The sequence below is a fragment of the Rhineura floridana genome, chromosome 13 (genome assembly GCF_030035675.1).
Source record: "Rhineura floridana isolate rRhiFlo1 chromosome 13, rRhiFlo1.hap2, whole genome shotgun sequence".
Classification (NCBI taxonomy): Eukaryota; Metazoa; Chordata; class Lepidosauria; order Squamata; family Rhineuridae; genus Rhineura; species Rhineura floridana.
The window spans coordinates 23577261-23600145 of NC_084492.1; positions in this window are offsets into that span (position 1 = coordinate 23577261).

Here is a 22885-nt window from a genome sequence, read left to right on the forward strand (position 1 = left end):
AATAAGCCTCCATTAAGTTCAATGGTAAATTACCCCTAGGTAAGCATATATAGGACTGCAGCCAAAGGCTGCAACCCTTTACACACTTACCTGAGAGTAAGGCCCATTAAATAGAATGGTACTTACTTCTGAGTAAACATTCATAGGATTGGATGGTAAGTTGAAAGATCAATTAAAAATACTTGGATCAATTAAAAAGTTGCTCCCATCAGCCACCATATTTTAAATAAAAAATTGTTATCTTACACACACACACACACACACACACACACTTTGGAACAAAGGCAGGATATAAAAGTAGTAAAACGAAAAAAAGTTGGTGTCCATCAACTGTGTTTTTTATATACTTGGGTTCCACTCCCCCTTTTATCCTCACAACAAGGTAGGAGAGGCTGAGAAAGAATGACCCCCTCAAAGCTGAGTGAGGATCTGAACCCAAGTCTTTCCATCCCTGCCCCAGCACTGACTGCTTTACATTGGCTAATTAATCAACTGATTAAACCATATGCAGTTACTTGACTAGTGGTGTCTTTATCTATTTTAGCTGTACTTAAAAGGTATGCAGTGTACACAAGTGAAATTCATTGTGCACAAGCTTATCTGATGGCTTGCAAAGCAATATAGGCAGATAATAAGGGATGAGGAAGCAGTATCAAAAGGGAGGAGGCCATAAGTGATCTTCCTTTGGGAAATGGGAGGTTGTCAAATGGGAAGGAATGGAGGAAAGAGGTTTCACAGGCAGGGAGCAGAAAAAGAGAAGGGAAAAGGTGAAGCAAAAAATGGTGCTTCTTAAATTTCCTAAGAAGAGGAGGAGGAGGAATGGGAGAAGAAAAATGCTGTTGTGCTCCTATCCTGCTTATGGGCTTCCCATGAGCATCCAGTTAGCTACGGAGAGAACAGACCACTGGACCAGATGGACCTACGGACCGATCCTGCATGTTCTTCTCGTGTTCTTAAAGAATGGAGACAGTTATGTGGGAGAACAGAGTGGAGCTGAAATACACTGATTCCAAGATAGTTTTTCAGATTTCATTTTTTGGTTTTGCTCACTACCACCTCCCTAAAGAAAAAGAATGCCACTTTGCAGAATCTTCACAGAACATTCTCCACCATTTTTCTCTATGACAGCGACATTTTCCCCACCCCAGAAAACTCTAGAGTTATGCTGTCCAGGTTGGCAACACACTTGCTTTGCTGCTACTTGTAGAAGCATTCAAAGAAATGACAACATAGGAACAAAGAAAGAAGATGTGCTACTGCAACTGCTAATGGTGAATTCCATCCCCAAGAAACTGTTGGATAATTTCTCCTCCTGGAGAAATGTGTTGAAATGGTGGAAAATTTTGAGGCAACATTTGCACATAGCTCTGGAGCAGAGCTGGGGAACTTGTGACCGTCCAGATGTTCTTGAAGTACAACTCCTTTCATCCCAGACCATTGCCTATGTTGGCTGATGGCAGCTGAAGTCCAAGAATATCTGGAGGACCAAAAGTTTCCCAGCCCTGCTCTCAGAAGGAAGGAGAGATAGATAAGGAGATCCTAACTTCCAGATTGGATCATTGCAATGTGCTCTATTTAGGGTGTCATTGAGGACGACTTGGAAACTTCAACTGGTCCAAAATGCAGCAGCCAAATTACTGGCTGGGGTTCCTTTTAGATCTCATATATGCCCTGTTTTAAAACCGCTGCATTGGTTGCCAGTTCATTTCTGGGCCTAATGTACGGTGATCACTCATGCTAAAGCTCTAAACAACCACACACCATGCAGGCTAGGACTGATGGGAGTTGGAGTCCAACAACAACTGGAAGGCCGCAAGTTCCCCCATTCTGGCTCTATGAAAAGGGAAGGCAAGATGGGTAAAATAGGGACAGAGGAATGCAAGTGAACGAGAAGGGAGCCATCTTGTTTGTGGGTTTCCCAGAAGCATCTGGCTGGCCATTGCGGGAATGCTGAACTGGCTAGGCTTTTGGCCGGATCCAGCAGGAGTCTTCCCATGTTCTTGGCCAGTTGTGTTAGATATGCAAATAAGTAAGCTGATCAGTAACCGCTACACTAGAGCAAGGCTTGCAATTACTTAAACATTTCTGTTTCTACCATTGTAGAGAGGTGTCCTGCTTGCTTGTGTTTTTCACGCAGACTGTGTGTGTGCATGCGTGTGATATATAGAAATGGAAATGCTCTATTTTTTTATTTGTATTTTTGAACAAAGGTAGTATAATTCTCCCACCAGGACAAGGAGTTCAAAAAGAAGTCTGACTACCCCTCCCCATTCTATGTTTCCTACAGTGCTGTATCCAAGCCATGCTTTATAGGTGACTGCATACATCAGGGAGTGCTCTAAGTGTGTCTTTACAAGTATCCTGAATGCTGTTTGAGTATGGAAATTACCGACAAAAGAAATTAAGAGCAGGAACCCCATGATTAGACTAATGCATTGATCAAGTCAATTCTTCTCTGTTTCACTGCCAACACACCACATATAAAAGCGTCATTAAAGAAACTTTGCTGTCTCTCTTACTAATGGTCTACAATTTGAGCAAGCCTGGATGATTGACAGGCTTTGCCAGGGCTGCCTGTGTTGTCTGAAAAAGCCACATCAGATCAGCGGAAGCTTTAAGCAAAGCATAAATTATAGATACATGTCTGTTTCTTTGATGATGTGAGACTGGTAGGTGCATTGCACTTCGATCATACAAAGAACTGCACTTTCATGCAGCTTTTTCACTTTGTCACATCACATTTGGAAAAACAACAGTAAAAAACATAAATGTCTTCCTCTTGTTTTTTTAACAAACAGCCTGTTCAAAGGTAGCCTTAAAAGTTCTCCCTCCCTCTCCCCCACCGCACACTCCTCTCTGTCCTCCCCTTTTAGAATTAATTAAACATAAAATGAGTGTTAAATTTCAAAGTTCAATGCAGCAAGGATTATCACTCACATTTTTAGTATCTATTTGTTACTGTTCGACGTGGCTTTGCGTGGCAGAGCCAGTGAGATGGAATATTTGGAACATTAAGGCCACCCTGAAATCAAAGATGTTCAGAAAAATAGTAAAAAAAAAAGGACATTTTTTGCTCTGTAAATTTTATGGCAGAAAGGTGATACAATTACCTGTTTGCTACAGGGGGAGATGGCATACTGTAGCAGTCTCTTTGCAGTGCTACGGCAAACAGCAAACATGGGAATCTACAAAATATACACACATTATTGTGTGTGTGTTATTCTACTTACTAGGCAAAGGAAATTCTTTTTCCCTCTCATGCACACCATAAAGGCCCCTCTTAATTTTCCAGTGAAAAATATTACAGGCTTGTAGGGCAGTGTCACAAATGAAATTACCAGTGCTGTTGGTTAACTGTATTTGGGTTGATGCTGGAAAGTAGGAAGATAGGAATTAATTACACTCATGGAAGTAGGATATTATTTACCATTATTTATTTCAGTGCAAAAGAGAATCTATACTACTGAACACAGACAAGACAGATATTTGACATAGCCACATAGGAGAACACAGGTGCCAACACAAAAGAAAAGGTGTATTTTCTGATTCATCTCAAATGTTTTGCAGACCTCTTGTGCTGTCACCAGTATGCTTTAATAATATCATACTAGCTTCTCTCTCTCATTCTCAAAGAGTACTTTGCTAATGGGCAGTTTTGTTTTAATATAAAAGAGCTTTATTGGGCAAAGGTTAGCTGCCCTTTTTGCAAAATGCTCATCCTGTATCACTTCTCTAAGAGATCAGACATTTTCTTCTCCCTGAAGGAGCAAAAGATCTGTACGTTGACATAATTGTGCACAAGTCGCACTGGCAATGTAACATAGACAGTCCATATTCCCTCCAGACTGTGGCCTCTGGAACTGTGCCATCACTCACTTAACTTCACCTTATCTTTAAATAAGTTTAACCAAAAGGGACTTGTTCAAGTCACCACCTCTTGAGTGATCTGAATTATTTATGTGATCTTCATATGTGCTCATTAAACGCTATCTGGCTGGCCTTTGTGCAACCATGTATTTGGCTCACCCAATGCTAGTCCAAAACAAGAATATAGCACTATTTTGTTCTACCTTCAATGGATATTCTCTCTCTCTTTCTCTCTGTAATACACACACCTCTCCACAGTGGTGACAGGGTTATCTCAAAGCTGATACTTTAGCAACTGAGAGATGTTGGATTGTGGTTTTCACAGTTTCTAGAACCTTCTCTCCTTCCATGGCCCCACTCTTTCTTTGCTCCTTCACTAAATCACGGCAAAACAGAAATACAGGGAATTTAGTGCAGATCCACAATGCACTAAGGACTACGGCAGAGATAGCACAGAAATGAACTCTTCTTCCGAACAGTTCATCTTTTTAGTTAATAAATTAGCAGCAGAAATCACAGCCCATTATGATTATGGGGCTTGGCACACAGAAAAAAAATCTATTAACCCAGTCAAGGTATTATAATAATAAACAATAATAAAAGCAGGCTTTAAAATGAGTTGGAACCATGTTTTCCAGTAAATTTGTCCCAGGAGTGGCACTTAAACTTTAAGTGTAATAATAACAATTAAAAATGCAGCCCTCTTATGCTGCAACTTTTCTAAAGGATGATCCCAATAAAGATTTCAAACTGTATATAGAGATTGCTCAAATTATCATTGGAAAGGACTACTTCCTGCAATCTGAATATGCAATGTATTTTTTTTTAAAAAAAGTATGTGCAAACAATCATTTATCTACAGGGTATCATTATGGCTTTCGGAGGCAGAAGCATAATTGACCAATATCAAATTAGGCCAGAACTCAAGAGTAAACACCCCCATATAGTAAACTGTTTGCCAAACAATCCTTTGTGGTCTTCATAAAATGAAAGTTACCAATCCAGCAACCCTCTTTCATGCATGCAGGAGATTCTATGAGAGCCTAACGCACATGGGAAACAAAAGCAGATATCTTTTTATTGCCTAGGAAAATGTGTATGAAATGTTGCTGCACCTTGAAGCAAAGGAGAGAAAAGGAGTGGCAGAAAATGAGCTGGAACCTGTTTTCCAGTAAATTTGTCCCAGGAGTGGAATTTTCTTCCTCCCCAAATCCAAACAAACCACTGAATTGATTGCATCACAAAATGAACAAGAGACATGTTGTGGAAGAGGTGGTGTAGATGCAGTGCAGGGGGGGGGGGAGAACTAACAATGGCCATTGGTCAGATGAAGGGAATTCCACTTTTTAAAGAAAACAGGCTGAAGCAGGAGCAGTCATTGAGGAGGAGTGCCACCTTGCATGTGGCCTCCCAGCACAACAGTTGCTGCTGCTTACCAAGAGAGGGGGGCTAGGTCATGGGGAGGTCGGTGCAGGGCGGAGACATCAGCAGAGCCAATCTGGCACTCTTAACAATGAGCCTCCACAGTGCTGTCCTCCAAGCCAGTAAGCAGAGAGACTCTGATCCCAGGAGATCAGCTGCATGGGAGCACCCCTCCTCACTAGGGATGGACAAGAAATTCGATTCGGTTTCCATTTCAAGCCAAATCTCTCAAACCACTTTCCAAAACACTATGAGAACCAAAACACGGCCATCCTTCAAAATGTGCACTCATTCAAATTTTGCAGTGCAGTTCACGAATTAAATAACGTTTTAAAAATGCGTAAGTTAGGGGAAAGTGTGCATAAAAATAAATATGTAAGTGAAACTAATATACAAAAAGGCATTATATGACAAGAAATGGCTTGCAAAACTGTGTACATTAGTCAAAACTGTCTAAACTGGGTTTATTAGGAGAAATGTGCAGTAAAATGCTGGAGGATTTTTTTTAAAAAAAAATTGCAAATAGTTGCAGAAATGCGAAGAACTGAATTTCAGATTGGAAAAATGGAAAACGGGGAGAACCAAAATTGGCAAATCTTTCCGTCCCTATTCCTCACTGACCACTCCTCAAAGAAAATGATGATGGAATTGGGGGCTGGGATCAGCGGAGGTTAAAGAAGAAGGCTGGGATGAGAAGGTAAAAGGCAGCTATGCCAGATAGGTCATCAGCATGAATCACTGATAGGCAAGGTAGGAATATTGTCAGATAAAACAAGTAGAAGCAAGGATCAAACTCTGGAGGTGGGGATGAAGTCTGTGGCAGCTGGTGAAACAGTTTGCTAGTGGAACCAACCAGCTGCCACTGAGAGATGACTGAAGGCAAAGGGAAATGCTTTCCTTAAAGGTAGCCTTCAGGAGGTGGTAGTGCAGGCTGAGGGCACTTTAGGCAATGATGTGCAAGCACACAATTATTGGATGGCAAGTTTGCTGACAGTAACACCTAGGGACGGAGAAGAAACTCGAATCAGTTTGCCTTCAAAGGTGAACTTTCCGAATCCACACTTTGCAAAACAGTATGCAAAACTGAAACACAGTCACCCTTCAAAATTTGCATGTCTCTGGATTTTTCAGTGCAGTTCTCCAGTCAGGAAATGTGTACAAAAAAAGGATATGCAAGAGTAAAGTGTTCATATAAATTTTATTTATTTATTTATTAGATTTATATCCCACCCTTTCTCCCAGTAATATAAATGCATATATTAGAGAAAATAGCATATAAAAACATTTTGTTAGAGGAAACTGCTTTGCAGCCGAATGTGTGTTAAGAGAAATTTGCACTCAAATTCTGATGAATTTTTATGAGGTCTTTTTTTTAAAAAAAAAAATTGCAAACTGATGTGGATATGTGGAGAACTGAATATAAGACTGGAAAAATGAAGGGAAACCAAAACTGACATATTTGCCCATTCCTACACCCATAGCAAGTCCTGGGTGGAAAGTCCCCTGCTTCCACTAACCCTATTAGTGGCTTCTGGTGAGGATGATGTTCTATCTCTTCAATTGCCTTTAGTCACTGCTCTTTTTGGATAAAAAATGAGGTGCTGGTACCCAGAGCTTGGAAAAGTTACTTTTTTGAACTAGAACTCCCAGCAGCCCCAGCCAGCATGGTGCTGGCTGGGGCTGATGGGAGTTGTAGTTCAAAAAAGTAACTTTTCCAAGCTCTGCTGGTACCCATACCTTGATAAAAGTGTGGGTGCCAGCATGTAATGGTTGCTATGGGCAGCCAAAAAGAGGTGCCGGTACTCTGTAAAATGCTTCAAAAATACATTAAAAATGTTAGTGAAAATAGCACAAAACCATGCCTTATGAATAGGCACTGTTACAGGTGCCACATAATACTCATTCCACACTTGTAAGAAATCATTCCTTTAGTGCGGCATCACCTACTCTTGGAACTCCCTGCCTACTGACATCAAGCAGGTGCCTTCGCTGTATTCCTTTCAGTGCCTGCTTAAAACTTTTTTGTTTAGGCAAGCCTATCCATACACACAACCGTTTCAATTCTTTAAAATACGTTTTTCATTGTTTTGAACTGTCATCGTGACAGTTTGAATATTTTGGAAATCTTAGTATTTTGGAAATCTTCGGAAATATATTTGGCATATACATTTTGTAAAATAAATAAATAAAATTAGGAGAAATAGCTTGTAAAATTGTGTACCTTGGTCAAAATTGCATACAATAGTGTATTTATCAGGAGAAGTTTGCAATAAAATGCTGAAGAACTTTCATGAGGTTGTTTAAAAAAAATGCAAATTGCTGCAGAAATGTGAACGGAATTTAAGATTGGACAAATGAGAAATGAAGAGAACTGACATTGACAGCGCATCCCAACCCTAGCGCATACCAGAACTTTACACAGGAACGCAGCAAACAGCCTTTTATTGAGTCAGACAATTGCTCATTCAGCTCAGTACTGTCTGCACTGACTGGCAGCCCTACCTGGAGATGCTGGGGATTGAACCTGGACCTTCTGAAAGCAAGGCAGATGCTCTATTACTGAGCTACAGCCCTTCTAAATTTTAGGTTTGAGCAGTGGATTAAAGGGCTCTGTTATCCTGGTGCAACAAATCCACTTTTTAAAAAATGGACTTTTTCCAGTTAGGGGAAAATGCATTGAAAAGCACAGAATGAATGAATGAATGAATGACCTATAACCGCTGGGAAAGCAAATGAAGAGGAATTCCGGATGAGTGCTCATTGTCGTACAACCTTCCTGCAAATAAATCAGAACAAATGCTCAATAAAGACCAGACATAGTCTAACCTCTGGGTAAGCTTTGTGCACGCAAATCAGAATGACTGGTCCACAAACAGGCCATCTGGAAATGCCCCGACAACGTCACTGCATGGTGGTTTCTCATTCACTTGCTAGAGGTGTTGTGACTCACTCCTATCACATTCATTCAAGAGAAGACCTCGGGAAGCCTGTGGATGGTCAAATCCTTTATCCTTGGGCATTCTCAATGGATCATCAGAAGGGAGAGCAGCAGGAGATGCTCATCAACAGTTAACACCTGGACAGCAGACTGAGCTGACATGATGGATGGAAAGTTCTGTCTATTTCGGTTCTCTCTGGTTCTCAAGTTTCCGATCTCATATTCACTTCTCTACGTTTCTGCAGCAATTTGCATTTTTTAAGTCCTCATGAAAATCCTTCAGCATTTTAGTGCTTATTTCTGCTAATAAACACATTTTGTATGCAGTTTTGACTAACATACACATTTTTGCAAGTAGTTTCTCCTGATATAATGCATTTTTGTATGTTATTTTCATGGATATATGCATTTTATGCATACTTTCCTCTAATATGTGCATGTTTGTAAACACTGGTTGGGAAAACTACACTGCAAAATTTGGATAAGTGCGAAGTTTGAACGATAGCTGTGTTCCGGTTCTAGTATTGTTTTTGAAAGTGCAAATTTGATAGAATCAACTTTAAATACAAACTGAAACAAATTTGTCCCCCATCCCTAGCTGACACACTGGGCACCTAGCCACAGTCTTCTCCACCATAATGAGGGGCACTGTATTACTATTTAAATGATAGCATTTCTAAATTTGAATTTCTATGTATAAATTAGCCTATGTAAATGTTATGAAGATTTGTGTGCCTTTATCACTTTTTTTTTTTTTGGTAAGTGGACACCCCAGCAAACAGCCTGGCAGACATTGAGGAAGCAATGTCAAGGTCCTAATATTGAGGAACAGCAGCAGGGCCTGAAGATTATGTAGGACAGGGGTATCCAGTATGGTCCCCCCCCAGATGTTATAGGACCCCAACTCACATCAGTCAGTATGACCAATGACTTTATATGCATGAGTTTATCGCTTTGTAGTAATAAATCTTAAGTTTATTTATTCTTTCAACTACCAGTCTTCTGCACTCTGCTGATATATAGCATGAAGACACATCTTTTTAATGTGCAGAGTGATCTGTCTGGCTTTTTGTTATTTGGGAGTCCTATAATGGATGGTTCAACTGTTTTAAATGGAATAAATTTTACTTGCTTTTTAATTCTATATTTTAAGGTTTATATTATGTAGTTTGATGCTTGACTGTAGAGATATGCAAGGTGCCCTAGGGTTTCCTTGAGGAAGGGTGGTTTAGAAACCATGGAAATAAATAAATAAATAAATGTCTACAAAGGCATGTGGTACAGTTGCACCCATGCAGATTCCACACATGATCCTTCTACAATTGGGGTGCCTTTGTAGCATGTGGAAGCCTTTGTGGTATTTATTCATTTAATCTACTTCTGTCCAGCCAAACCCTGTTCCCCTTTCTACTTTGACCTAAATTTCACATTCCCCAAACCCGCTCCTTACCTGGAATACCTGACCACACCTAAACTCCGCCACGTTTTTTCTAGGGCCCGATTTAACTGCATCTTCTCCTCACTTTTAGTAGGCCGCTTCCAGGGCACACCTCCTGAACTTCGTTTATGCCCCTGTAAGAATGCAGACGTCGAGTCCTTGTCCCATGTCTTTTTTGTCTGCCCATATTACACTGCTGAACATTTTAAATACTTAAATCCAATTTTAAAAAATCTCCCCAGCAGGCCTAAAACCATATTACTGCAACACCTCTTGGCTGGCCTTGATAAACCAACAACTCTATCAGTTGCTAAGTTCATCTCTGCCGCTCAACATATTCATATGAAGATCCCTCCCTCTTTTTAGCTAATTAACGTTGTTGTTTTAATCCTCACGAGCTTCATTCGAAACATTTTATGTATTCTATAACTATGGCTTTTACTATCTGTCAAATCAATTGTATTGGGTCCATGACCACACAATAAATTTGATTTGATTTGATTTGAAGGTGCCCTAGGGTTTCCTTGAGGAAGGGTGGTTTAGAAACCATGGAAATAAATAAATAAATGTCTACAAAGGCAGTTTGCACCCATGCAGATTCCACACATGATCCTTTCACAATTGGGGTGCCTTGTAGCATGTGGAAGCCTTTGTGGTATTTATTCATTTCATCTACTTCTGTCCAGCCTTTTAAAGCAAGACTTCACAAGGTGGCTTACAATAAAAAAACAAAATGACAAAGGCCACAAGAGTCTGAGCAAGCAAACATTTCAGGGGAAGGAATTCTACAAGTGTGGGAACACCTCAGAACATTTCTACCAGGGACCTACCTGGTTGATCTATGTGATGAACTTGAAATGGTTCGTCTAGCTCAATATTGTTAATATTGGCAGAGGATCTCCAAGGTTTCAGACAGGCATTCTGCGTGCAAAGCTGATGCTCTACCACTGAGCTATGGTTTATTATTATTATTATTATTATTATTATTATTATGCACTAAGACTACCTTCACACTATACATTTATTCCATACTATTCTCCTCACAAGAGCTCCAGTTCCCAGAATTCTGGCCTCTGGAGCTCTGTGAGAGGAACAGGAGTCTCCTAACAGCTCTCATCACCCTTCATAAACTACACTTTCTAGGATTCTTGGGGGGAAGCCATGACTGTTCAAAATGGAATGATAGTGGAATAAATGTATGGCATGAATGTGGCCTGAGACTAAGGAGGAGGACAATGGCAGGCAGTGCCATCACTTAGACTGGATGCATGGAAAAATGGCTGAGGACAAAATGAGATTGGCCCTGGCAGTGTCCTGTAAGCCTAAATGTAGCATGACTACTGCCCTGTTGATCTTGGAGCCCCATTGACTGGATGCAAGTAAGCAGACACGCAGGTGGGGGCTGGCCAGGGCAAACCCCATGGACCGATGTCCACTGATGATGATGATGATTGAATTTATACCCCACCTTTCTACAAAAAAATACACAAGGAGACTTAGACAAAATCAACACAATACAAAATATGAAAAATATAATGGAAAACAAAGCAAACTGCAACCTAAAAAGAAAACCAAAAACAAAGTGCTACCCTCTGATGCCCCAGAGGAGTGTTAGGTTAGGAGCGAGGAAAAGGGGTGGCTAGATCTGCTCATCTGAAGGTGATCAGAATGCCAGAACAGAGTCCAAGGCAGGCATCAGCAGTAGACCCTGCAAAGATGCCAGGTGCAGACACCAGCCCTGGTAGGAAGTGGTCAGATCTTTTGGAATCTAAAGCAAACTTCTTCCTAAGGAAGCAGCTTTGTCCAGAAAATAATTTATAGTTTCTCCACTTCCCTTGATTCGAGTTTTTTGAGTGTTATACTGCCTGCGCCTCCTCTGTGTTTTTTGTGAATTTCCAGTGGAGAAATAGAGCCTCTTTTAGCATTGTGCATTGCTAAACAATCGCATTCACTTTCAGAAGATTCTTTTCATTTTCTCTTGAAAGGAGACCTTAGCTAAATACCAAAATTCCTTCACTGCCTAGCAAGGCTGAGTGCACTAAAATATAGAAACTTTGATTTAAGCGTTTTTGTATTCAAAGATCATAGGCAAGTATTCATTTGAAGGTTCAGTGACATTTTGAAATGAGAACTTCATATATAAAGATGTCAGCAGTGGAGCCTCCCATGGTGAAGTTGAAAGAGAAAGAAGAACAGGATGAATAGGAGAGTTTCCAGGTTCCAAGGAATTTTAACATCTCATTACTTAGATTACTCTACATGTAATTTTCCAATATTTCACATTATAAACTTTTGAATGGTATTGGTTAAAATTACTTAATGTCTGTCATCAAGTTCACCTTGTTCATTATCTGCCTTAAATAAAACACTTTAAAAATAGTTGGTTTCAGTAAGTAAGCAATTTTCTGATAATGCGAATTATCCGACATTTCCAAACCTTGCAATGAAAAGGAAAAAAATGGAGAAAGAGGGAAAAAACAGGGGATTATTCAACCCTTAATATTCTTGAGCAATGTAGTGTTCTAATACATGTCACTAGCAGAGCATCAAAGAGAATTGCACTGTTTGCCACATGAACAGTCCATTCCTACAATCCCCTAGCCTTTACCATCCAAGTGTTAACAACCACGGTATTATCGTAAGAGACAGTGCTTTTGACTGGTCTTTAATCCTGCTCATTAGTCAAATGAGCCATGTGATAAATGCATAACTGTCATTAAGTTGTAGCATATACCAAGCACCAATGGATGGGCCTCTATCTTTGGTCTGAGATCTGTCTTGTGCAGTATTGATCCACTGAAATCAAGGTCAGTGATGATCTCATCAGTCCAACCTGTGTCGTGAAATTTGTGCTTCTATCTTTCAACTTTTGCTTCTCCAGTAGTGCTGAAGACCAGCTATAAAGACAGTGTACATGTCGGGAGAAAAAATATGATTCCTTGGGTGTCTGAATGTTTGAATGATTTCCCATTGCAAGATGGTGATTCATATTTTGTGACTGTCTTTAAAATGCTAAAGTTATGGTACCTGCTGCCCTTGACGACTAGCATAATGTTGCATTTGTATCTTTTACATGGTAGACTCTGCATTAATTCATCAGCAAATTTCTCTCCCCACTGCTCACACTGTGGACACCACAATATGAAGTATTTGTGCAGAGTTAATTCATCAGAAAACAGCAAAATCTCAGAGGTAAAACCTAAGAAGCATATGGTACAGTCCTACCCCTTGGGGTTGCAGAGCCCATGAGCACAATGGGTCTGTACATATGGAAGGGAAACCCTCTGAAGCCGTTCACTTCACTCTTGCCCACCCACTGCCATTCCCTGTACTGACTCCTGTACTGGGGCAAGGCCATAGCTCAGTGGCAGAGCATCTACTTTTAAAAAAAAAATTAAAGTATTTTTAAATTTGTATATTTGTCATTAATGTTTTTAATTGTTGTAAACCGCCCAGAGAGCTTCAGCTGTGGGGCGGTATACAAATGTAATCATCATCATCATCATCATCATCATCATACTTTGCATGTAGGAGCTCCCAGGTTCAATCTATGGCATCTCCAGGTAGGGCTGAGAAAAGCCCATTTCTGAACTTGTGGAGCATTACTCCCAGTCACTTTTTCACACTATGGACTTGCTACCACAGGATATAGTGATGGCCACCAGCTTCAAAGGGCATTAGACAAATTCATGGAGGATAAGGCAACCCATGGTTACTAGTCATGATGGCTATGTACCATCTCCAGTACTGGAAGGAATATGCCTCTGAATATCATTTGCTGGGAGCATAAGTGAGAAGAGAAAGGCATTGCTGATTGCATGAGCCCTTTTTATGGATGGGATCTGATTGGTTCCCTTCTGCTTACAGAAAGGCTTTTGATCCCCTGGATGCTTCCACTAATAGAAAAAGAGCCAAGACCATTTTTATTGATTCTCTCTCCTTCTGGAGGTTGCTGATTCATAGGGTCGCCATAATTATTTAGATCCATTCCAATCGGGCTTCAGGACTGGATATGGAACTGAAATAGCCTTGGTCGCTCTTGTGGATGATTTGAGGAGGGCGTTGGATAGGGGTGAATACTCATTCCTCGTCCACCTGGATCTCTCTGCGGCTTTTGATACCGTTGACCATGGTATCCTTTTGGATCGCCTGGAGAGAATGGGAATTGGGGGCACTGTGCTAAAGTGGTTCCGATCCTATCTCTCTGACAGGCACCAACGAGTGGCATTGGGGGAGGAGGTTTCAGACCCTTGCCCTCTTAATTGTGGTGTGCCACAGGGCTCTATCCTCTCTCCCATGCTATTTAACATCTATGTAAAGCCGCTGGGGGCCATCATCAGGAGATTTGGGCTGCAGTGCCACCAATATGCGGATGACACTCAGCTCTATCTCTCATTTAAGTCCTCACCGGAGTTGGCTGTGGAGACTATTTCCAAGTGCCTGGAGTCCATAAGTGAATGGATGGGAGGTAACAGGCTGAAACTGAACCCTGACAAGACCGAGGTACTGCTTGTGGGAGATAAGAGAAGATTAGGAGATATTGACCTGCTGCTGAATGGGGTTAGTTTGCCCCTGAAGGACCAGGTTCGCAGCCTCGGGGTCATTCTTGTCTCCCAGCTGTCCATGGAGGCTCAGGTATCAGCAGTGAGCCGGGCAGCTTGGTATCAATTACATCTGATACAGAGGCTGCGACCCTATCTTCCGGTTCAGCTGCTCCCGCGGGTAGTGCATGCCCTGGTCTCCTCTCGCTTAGACTACTGTAATGCGCTCTACGTTGGGCTACCCTTGAAGACGGTCCAGAAATTACAGCTGGTACAGAATGCGGCAGCACGGTTGATTAGGAATAGCCGCCGGCAGGATCACATCACCCCAGTGCTTGAAGATCTCCACTGGTTACCAGTTGTTTACCGAGCCCAATTCAAGGTGTTGGTGTTAACCTTTAAAGCCCTACACGGTTTTGGTCCAGTGTATCTAAAGGAGCGCCTCCAGCATCACCAAGTATGCCGCCTGATGAGATCAGCCTCTCAAGACCTTCTCTCGGTCCCACCAGTTAAAACAGCTAGACTGGTGCGAACCAGAGAGAGGGCATTCTCGGTTGTGGACCCCACCCTCTGGAACTCTCTGCCATATGACCTACGCCATGTCCCCTCCTTGGTAGGCTTCCGCCAAGGACTAAAAACATGGCTGTTTCAGCGGGCATACAGAATCCCTTGTTAATTTTAATTCTACAGTGTACAGATGTGGGTAAATTGAATATGTTATAATTGTATTTATATGTGTATTTTAAATTTTAATTATGTATGCCGCCTAGAGTGGCTGTTCATTCAGCCAGATAGGCGGCCTAAAATAAAATTTTATTATTATTATTATTATAAGTTGTAATTGACTTGAAGGCATATAACAACAACAACTGGAGCTCAAAATTCCACTCGGGGGAGTTGGGGAGAAGTACATAGAAACATAGGAAGCTGCCTTATACCGACTCACACTATTGGTTCATCTTGCTCAATATTTGTTTTCTCTGACTTGGCAGTGGCTCTCCAGAGTTTCAGCTAAAGAGTCTTTCCCTGCTCTACCTGGAGATGCCGGGGATTGAACCTGGGACCTTCTTCATCAAAGGCAAATGCTTTACCACTGAGTTAGGGCCCTTCCCTGTAGCTACTGCAGTGTAGGAGACTGCAGGGGAATTTGCAGAAATCCCCTCCCCTCCTCTTCTGCTAGCAGAGGCATCTGCTGAATCAAAAGTCCTTCCATGAGTACCAGGGCACCCATGGGATTTCACCCTATGTCTGTCTCCTAAACAGCTGATCAGTTGCCTGTTAAGGCCAATATTCTCAACATGCAGGCTACTCATTTAAGGAGCAAACCACGTCGTAGCCATTCATGCCTGGTTTCTTGAGAAGCTAGAAAGCTGGGGATATTGGGGGAAGGTGTCTTGGAAAACATTTAAATTTATTTAGCATCCCATAGACTGTGACATGAAAGTAAAAGGAAAGGGGGTGGGGAACCAGAAGAAATGAAGCAATATAAACAGCCAAGCAGCAACTCTTCCTTTTCAGAAACTCCAAATAAAAATTTCACTCAACCCCCAAACCCAGATGTCTCTAATTAAACTTAGAGGCAATTCAGGAGGTTTTTCCTTTTCCCCCCTTTTTTGCTGTTAATTTTTTTAAAAAATGTCATTTTATGTTGAAGTCATTGCCATACATCTTGCAGAAATGAGACTAGCATAGCATTTCACATTTGCATGAATCGGAGGCTTAATTTGGCTACAACTACTAAACCCTTTGTCATATAAGAAACTAATGTATGGATTTAAATTTATAATCAAAGGGGCAAAATGTTCCTACATCTTGGGGTACCTGTTGGAGCTGACAAACTAACTTTATTCACCTTTCTTTCTTTCTTTCTTTCTTTCTTTCTTTCTTTCTTTCTTTCTTTCTTTCTTTCTTTCTTTCTTTCGCTGATGGATCATGTGGCAAGGGTGAAGCAAAATCATGCCATGAAATAAATGTGATGATTCAGATGTATTTGTTTTAAATAGCAATATTTGCTCATGGTTGTTTCAAATAATTCCATCGGTGGGTTCTGAGTACCTAAGAGGATTTTGTGTTTGTGGGTTGTATTCAATGCTAGGCCTACTCAGAGTAGACCCATTGAAATAAATGGCCATGACTAACTTACATCCATTCATTTCAATGGGTCTACTCTGAGTTGGACACAACCCGGTGTTTTACAAACAGACGTCCTCACTCCAAATATCAGACCAGACCTTGGAAAGTTCATTTTAAATAGGAACAATTTCTACTTCAAAAGTTCAACATGCCTGGTGCTTTTTTTTTGGAGGGGGGGGTAAAAATTAGATGCCAGTACTCCTACCTTGATAAAACTGTTGTGGGTGCCAGCACAAAATGGAAGGCATGTGCAGCAAAAAATGATCCCAGTACTCCGTACCAATGAGTACCATTACAAAAAAAGCGCTGAACATTTCCATAATGGAACTAATCCAGTTCACATTAGCCCTTTTATAAAATGAACTGGTTTGGCTCACATTCAGTTCACAGTTCAATTCAAATTCATCCAAATTTTCCTCGGCAAATTTCAACATTCAGAATGTTACAAACTGCTATGCTTTGGGATGGCATCCATTGGCCAGTGCCGGTTTGACAGTATTTCATCAATCTAACAGTCTGGTATCGATTCCAGTTCATTATTTGTCTGCAAACCACTGCTTTTACTGATCCATTTTTTCCCTCAGAAAAAATATTCATATTAATATCAATATTTTAAGGAAATATTGAGATTTTGAAATGTAATATTGATAAATTGAATGAAATGTTGGTAAAAAATCAATATTAATATCAATATTTTAGATGTGGATTTTTTTTTAAAAAAAATCTCTTTCCAAAAAAAGCCACAAAAAATCACTACATTAAAAATCTGATCTGCAACAATAGCAAATAAGCAAATAAATGGAAAATTCAGTACCAAATCCAAATTGGGCAAAATTCTAGCACAACCCTAGCTCAGCTGAAGTATAACATATACCTAAGAAGGCTAAGAAAATATCAAAGCATACACACAGTGGAATTATATGATATTTCCCTGTCTGAATCTGTATTGGAATTGTTCTTAAATGTTTTAATTGTTTTATTGCTTGTGTGCCTGCAATGTTGGGCTCCTTTGCAAGGCTTGTTGTTGATGATGATGATAATGATAATAATAATGTTTTTTTCAACAATTATGATCTTTAAACTTAAAAGTCCCAGAGAGTCTCGAGAGAAAAAAACACATGTAAGAGAGTAAACTTGGAGATGAACTAGAAATTGTTCAAAGGTCTACCCCAAAATGAACTCAATTCACATTCAGTTCACTCAGCAATTATGAGAACTGTTTTCAGATGTAGTCCAGAGAGTTTTGAACTAACCCAGCTAACTTTGTGAAAGCAAACCAGTTTATTCCAAGCTCTGCATGTGACACTGAAGGGCGTTTCAAACTGAAAGAAGTCTCAAAAGCCATTGAATTTTTATGGCAGCAGGCAGGGGTTTGTGGAGATTCCCTTCAAGTCAAAGGTGAGGAGTAAACAAAATATGAACACATCCTCCTTTGGAGGCCTGCCAATCTATTTATCTACATCACATGTCAAAGACTAATGAGCATTTTCACATAATCCCTGAAATTATAAAAGGAAAAATAAGTCACATATCATTATACCCATACAGATTTTTGTTCTACATTTTGAGAATGACTGAAAGACCTCTTCTTTTATGCTGTTGATGCTCTCATATCTTCAGCCTTTATTCTTTCTGAAGCAATAAATTAAACTTCTCTGTTTATTTTCAGTTACCCCTGTCTCGGTTTCCTTAGCTGTACATGGAGGCACGGGGATCTCCTACTATATAATTTAGGAGAGCCGTCCATGCAGCTTTGGAACTGTACAGTTTATTTTGAAAAGATTAAGCCCATTAACTGTTTGAACTTTGCCAGTTCAAATTTAGTCTTCCTGCCAAAACCAGCTTAAATATTTTGAAACGCAGCCCTTTGTGAGACCACCTACAAGTTTGAAAGAGACATGTTTAAAAACATTACAAGGCTCAGACCTCCAATAGCTTCTTTTTTATATCGTGGCAAAATCAGTTTGGGTGAGACTAGTTTCAAATTACAATGCCCCAAGGCAGCCTTCACCAACCCGGTGCCCTCCTGATAGTTGGCACTATAATGTCCAGCAACCTCAGCCATCCATGCTCCCTCAGCTCTCAATGAGGGTGGGGGGGAAATTAAATTTGGTTCACATTTAAAGGCGAGCCTACCCAATTCACACTTTCTGAAGCAACATGAGAACTGAAACAAAGCCATCCTTCAAAATTTGCACTGATCCAAATTTTGTGATGCAGTTCTCCAACCAAACAACAACAACAACAATTTATTACCCGCCCTTCACCTAGAGGTCCCAGGGATGGTTACAACAATTTTAAAACTCATAATGAAAAAAACAACCTAAACAACATCACAGAAAATAGGGTAGGTCCTAAAAATATACATCTCAGGTGTCGAATACTAGAGGAAAGCGGTGCGTCTTCAGCATTTGTCAAAAGTTGCACAATGAAGTCACCAGATGCACTTCAGTGGAAAGGGTGTTCCACAGCTTAGGGGTTGCCGCAGAGAATGCCCTCTCCTGGGCCACCAAACCCTGAGCTTCTGAGGGTGATGAAACTACCAAAAGGGCCCGCTCTGCTGATCTCAACACCCGAGATGGACTGCAGGGAAGGAGGCAGTCTTTCAGATATTTGGGACCTAAGTTGTTTAGGGCTTTAAACACTAACATGAGCACCTTGAACTGGGGCTGGAAACAAACTAGCAAAATGCATATATTAGGGGAAAGTGTGCATAAAAATGAATATATGAGTGAAAATTGCTTTCAAAAATGTACACATCTATCAAAACTGCATACAAAAATGTGTCCTTTGGGGGATATTTGTGCTAAAATACTGATAAATTTTCATTCTTTTTTTTTTAAAAAAAATGTGAATTGTTGCAGACATGTGGAGGACCACATTGAAGACTGGAACAATGAGAAATGGGGAGAACCAAAAATGACAGATCCATCCATCCTTCCCTCTCAGTCTTGTTAATTAAAATCTGCTCTTGCTCATTCCTATGCATGTTAATCCCAGCTGCTCCTACCATTAAGCAAAGTGAGGCAGCAGATGTGGCAAGGTGGAGAACAGCAGCAAGATGTTGGAACTCAAAACTGTGAGTGCTAATGTGGCTGGCCCTGTGCTAGCCTGGTGCATTCAGTTGCATTGGATATGCTGTCCCATCACGAGAGCTGAAGTAAGATTCATTCTGGTCACCTTCTGTACATGACATGGGAGGGGGTGCTATATTGTGCTTTGTTCAGGCAGCCCAATGTCTTGCACCAGCGCAGATGTTAACTAAGAAGTAATACCCCCTGTGTTCAGTGGGCTTCCTCCTAGGTACTGCGCATAGAATTGCAGTTTAAGACTAACATAGGAAGCTGCCTTAAACTAAGTCAGACCCACTGGTCCACCTAGCTCTGTATTGTCTACTCTGACTGGCAGCAGCTCTCTAGAGCTTCAGACAGGGAATCTCTCCCAGCTCCTACCCGGAGATGCCAGGGATTGAACCTGGCACCTTCTGCATGCAAAGCAGATGTACTACTCAGCTATAGCCCTTCCCATTGATGTTCAACAACCCTTAACCAATGTCCAATCAACAAAGGCTGCAATCCTAACCAGAGCTTGGAAAAGTTACTTTTTTTGAACTACAACTTCCATCAGCCCCAGCCAGCATGGCCACTGGATTGGGCTGATGGGAGTTGTAGTTCAAAAAAGTAACTTTTCCAAGCTCTAACCCCACTGACTTGGGAGTAAACCCACTTGATTTTAATAGGACTTAAACCTGAGTAGACATGGTAAGGATTGTGCTGTAAGGCTTTAATTTGCTGAAAGCTTGGGTAGGGCAGTGTGGAAGTGAAACCAGGGCAAGTGGACCCAGGTTATGGTAAACCTGGAAGGGCTTGGAAGATCATTGAATCTGAAGGTATGGAGTAAAGCCAAGACAGGATTTGATAGCAATTGGTGGAGCTAAGGCAGAACTTGAAGCCTAACAGAACCTGGTATAAGACGCTGCTTTATAGCAGTATATTTATCCATTTACATGAGCATTTTCTACTATGACTAGAAGTAACAGTTTTCCAGGGTCACAGAAAGAAGTCTTTCACATCTCCTGCTTCATTATGAGATCCATTTAATTGGAGACTCCAGGGATCAAACCTGGAATCTTCAGCAAGCAAAGGATTAGTTCTACCACTGAGCTATGGTCCTTCCTCAAAGATCTGTCTTAGTTCAATAGTGGCACCCCACAAGAACATGGCTTTACTATTATACCTGTAAATTACTGGCCATTTGGCTATCATATTGTTTGTGCCTTATTGGGCTTAGAGCACATGGAATGTTTGTAGCCAAAAAAGCTCCCCATTTCTCAGGAATTGTAATGGAAATGCTGCAGTGAAAAATACATTTGTCTTGATCCTCTCTTCCTTTCAATCATCTGAGGTTTAAATACCCTCGAAGTATATGTATTCAACAGACTGTAGTTTTCTGTCTACTGAAAGATGTAACAGCTGCTCCTTTTATGGGAAACCAAGATTTAATCCAGTAAGTCTGTACAAATCAATATCCCTGTGAAATGACACCATATTCAAGTTATTTTATGTTATGTTGATGGTTAGCTAATTTTATAATGGAGACATTTCTTCTAGAAGCAGACATAGCATAATTTAGTGGTAAAAATGTCAATCATTAAGGGTTGTAGGCCTGCATCGGAGCAGGAAGAGGGCAGATTTATTGATGGAAATGTATCTATATACTCTTTGTGGTACTTTGACCTATAATATCCAGTTTGGTTATAATTTTGTTTTGTGAAAATGACATCAACCACAATCAGTAATATAAAAATGACACTGGAATGCTTTGTTCATCTGACCTGATTTAAAAGTCTTGCTGCTGCGTCTACAGTAACAGCTTTTCAATGGAAAATAAATTAAACCCCAGAATTTAAGCACTCTTCCTACTGCTGGCAAAGAAATATCACAGCAAGTGCAAGAAGTGCATGCATTATCCAGAACAGACCTGTATTTGTCACCAACTCAACGAGTCATGGCAAGAGATGGAACGATATGTCAATTACTGTGCTCTGTTTTTCATTTTTTTCAATCTTAATTTGGGCTCTCTGCAACAATTTGAGGATTTTTTAAATTAAAAAATCCTCATGAAAATTCTTCAGCTTTTTAGTGTAATTTTTTTACTAATAAGCACATATCTATATGCCATTTTGATGAATGTACACATTTGTAGAAGTATTTGCTTCTAATACAATGCATTTTTGTATGTTATTTTCACTGATAGATTCATTTGTATGTGCTGCTTTCTCCTAATACGTGCATTTTCAAATTTCGCAAAATTGGAATTTGACATTGGATTTCCTGTTTATTTGAGTTTTTTGTCCTCACGGATTGGTTTTTTTCCTACTGGTTTTCTGTTGATGAAGCAGGGTATTTTTTTTAAAAATGTCTCACAAATGTTGTTGTTTAGTCCCTTCAAATCGATTACAACTTATGGCAGCCCTATGAATCAGTGACCTCCAATAACACTTGTCATGAACCACTCTGTTCAGTTCTTATAAGTTCCGGTCTGTGGCTTCCTTTATGGAATCAATTCATCTCTTGTTTGGCCTGCCTCTTTTTCTACTCCCTTCTGTTTTTCCCAGCATTATTGTCTTTTCTAGTGAATCAGGTCTTCTCATTATGTGTCCAAAGTAGGATAACCTCAGTTTCATCATTTTAGCTTTAGTGATAGTGCTGGTTTAATTTGTTTTAACACCCAATTATTTGTCTTTTTCACCATCCACGGTATGTGCAAAGCTCTCCTCCAACACCACATTTCAAATGAGTTGATTTTTCTTTTATCTGCTTTTTTCACTGTCCAACTTTCTCATCCATACATAGAGATAGGGGATACCATGGTGTGAATGATCCTGACTTTAGTGTTCAGTGATACATCTTTGCATTTGAGGACCTTTTCTAGTTCTGTCATAGCGGCCCTCCCCAGTCCTAGGCTTCTTCTGATTTCTTAACTATTGTCTCCATTTTGGTTGACTGTGCCAAGGTATTGATAATCCTTGACAAGTTCAATGTCCTCATTGTTAACTTTAAAGTTACACAAATCTTCTGTTGTCATTACTTTAGTCTTCTTGACATTCAGCTGTAGTCCTGCTTTTGTGCTTTCCTCTTTAACTTTCATCAGCATTCGTTGCAAATTATTACTGGTTTCTGCTAGTAGTATGGTATTGTCTGAATATCTTAAATTATTGATATTTATCCCTCTAGTTTTCACACCTCCTTCATCTTGGTCCAATCCTGCTTTACGTATGATATGTTCAGGATATAGATTAAACAAGTAGGGTGATAAAATACACCCGTCTCACACCCTTTTCTATTGGGAACCAATCGGTTTCTCCATATTCTGTCCTTACAGTAGCCTCTTGTCCAGAGCATAGGTTGCGCATCAGGACAAGCAGATGCTGTGGCACCCCCATTTCTTTTAAAGCATTCCATAGTTTTTCATGATCTACACAATCAAAGGCTTTGGTGTAATTTATAAAGCACAGGGTGATTTCCTTCTGAAATTCCTTGGTCC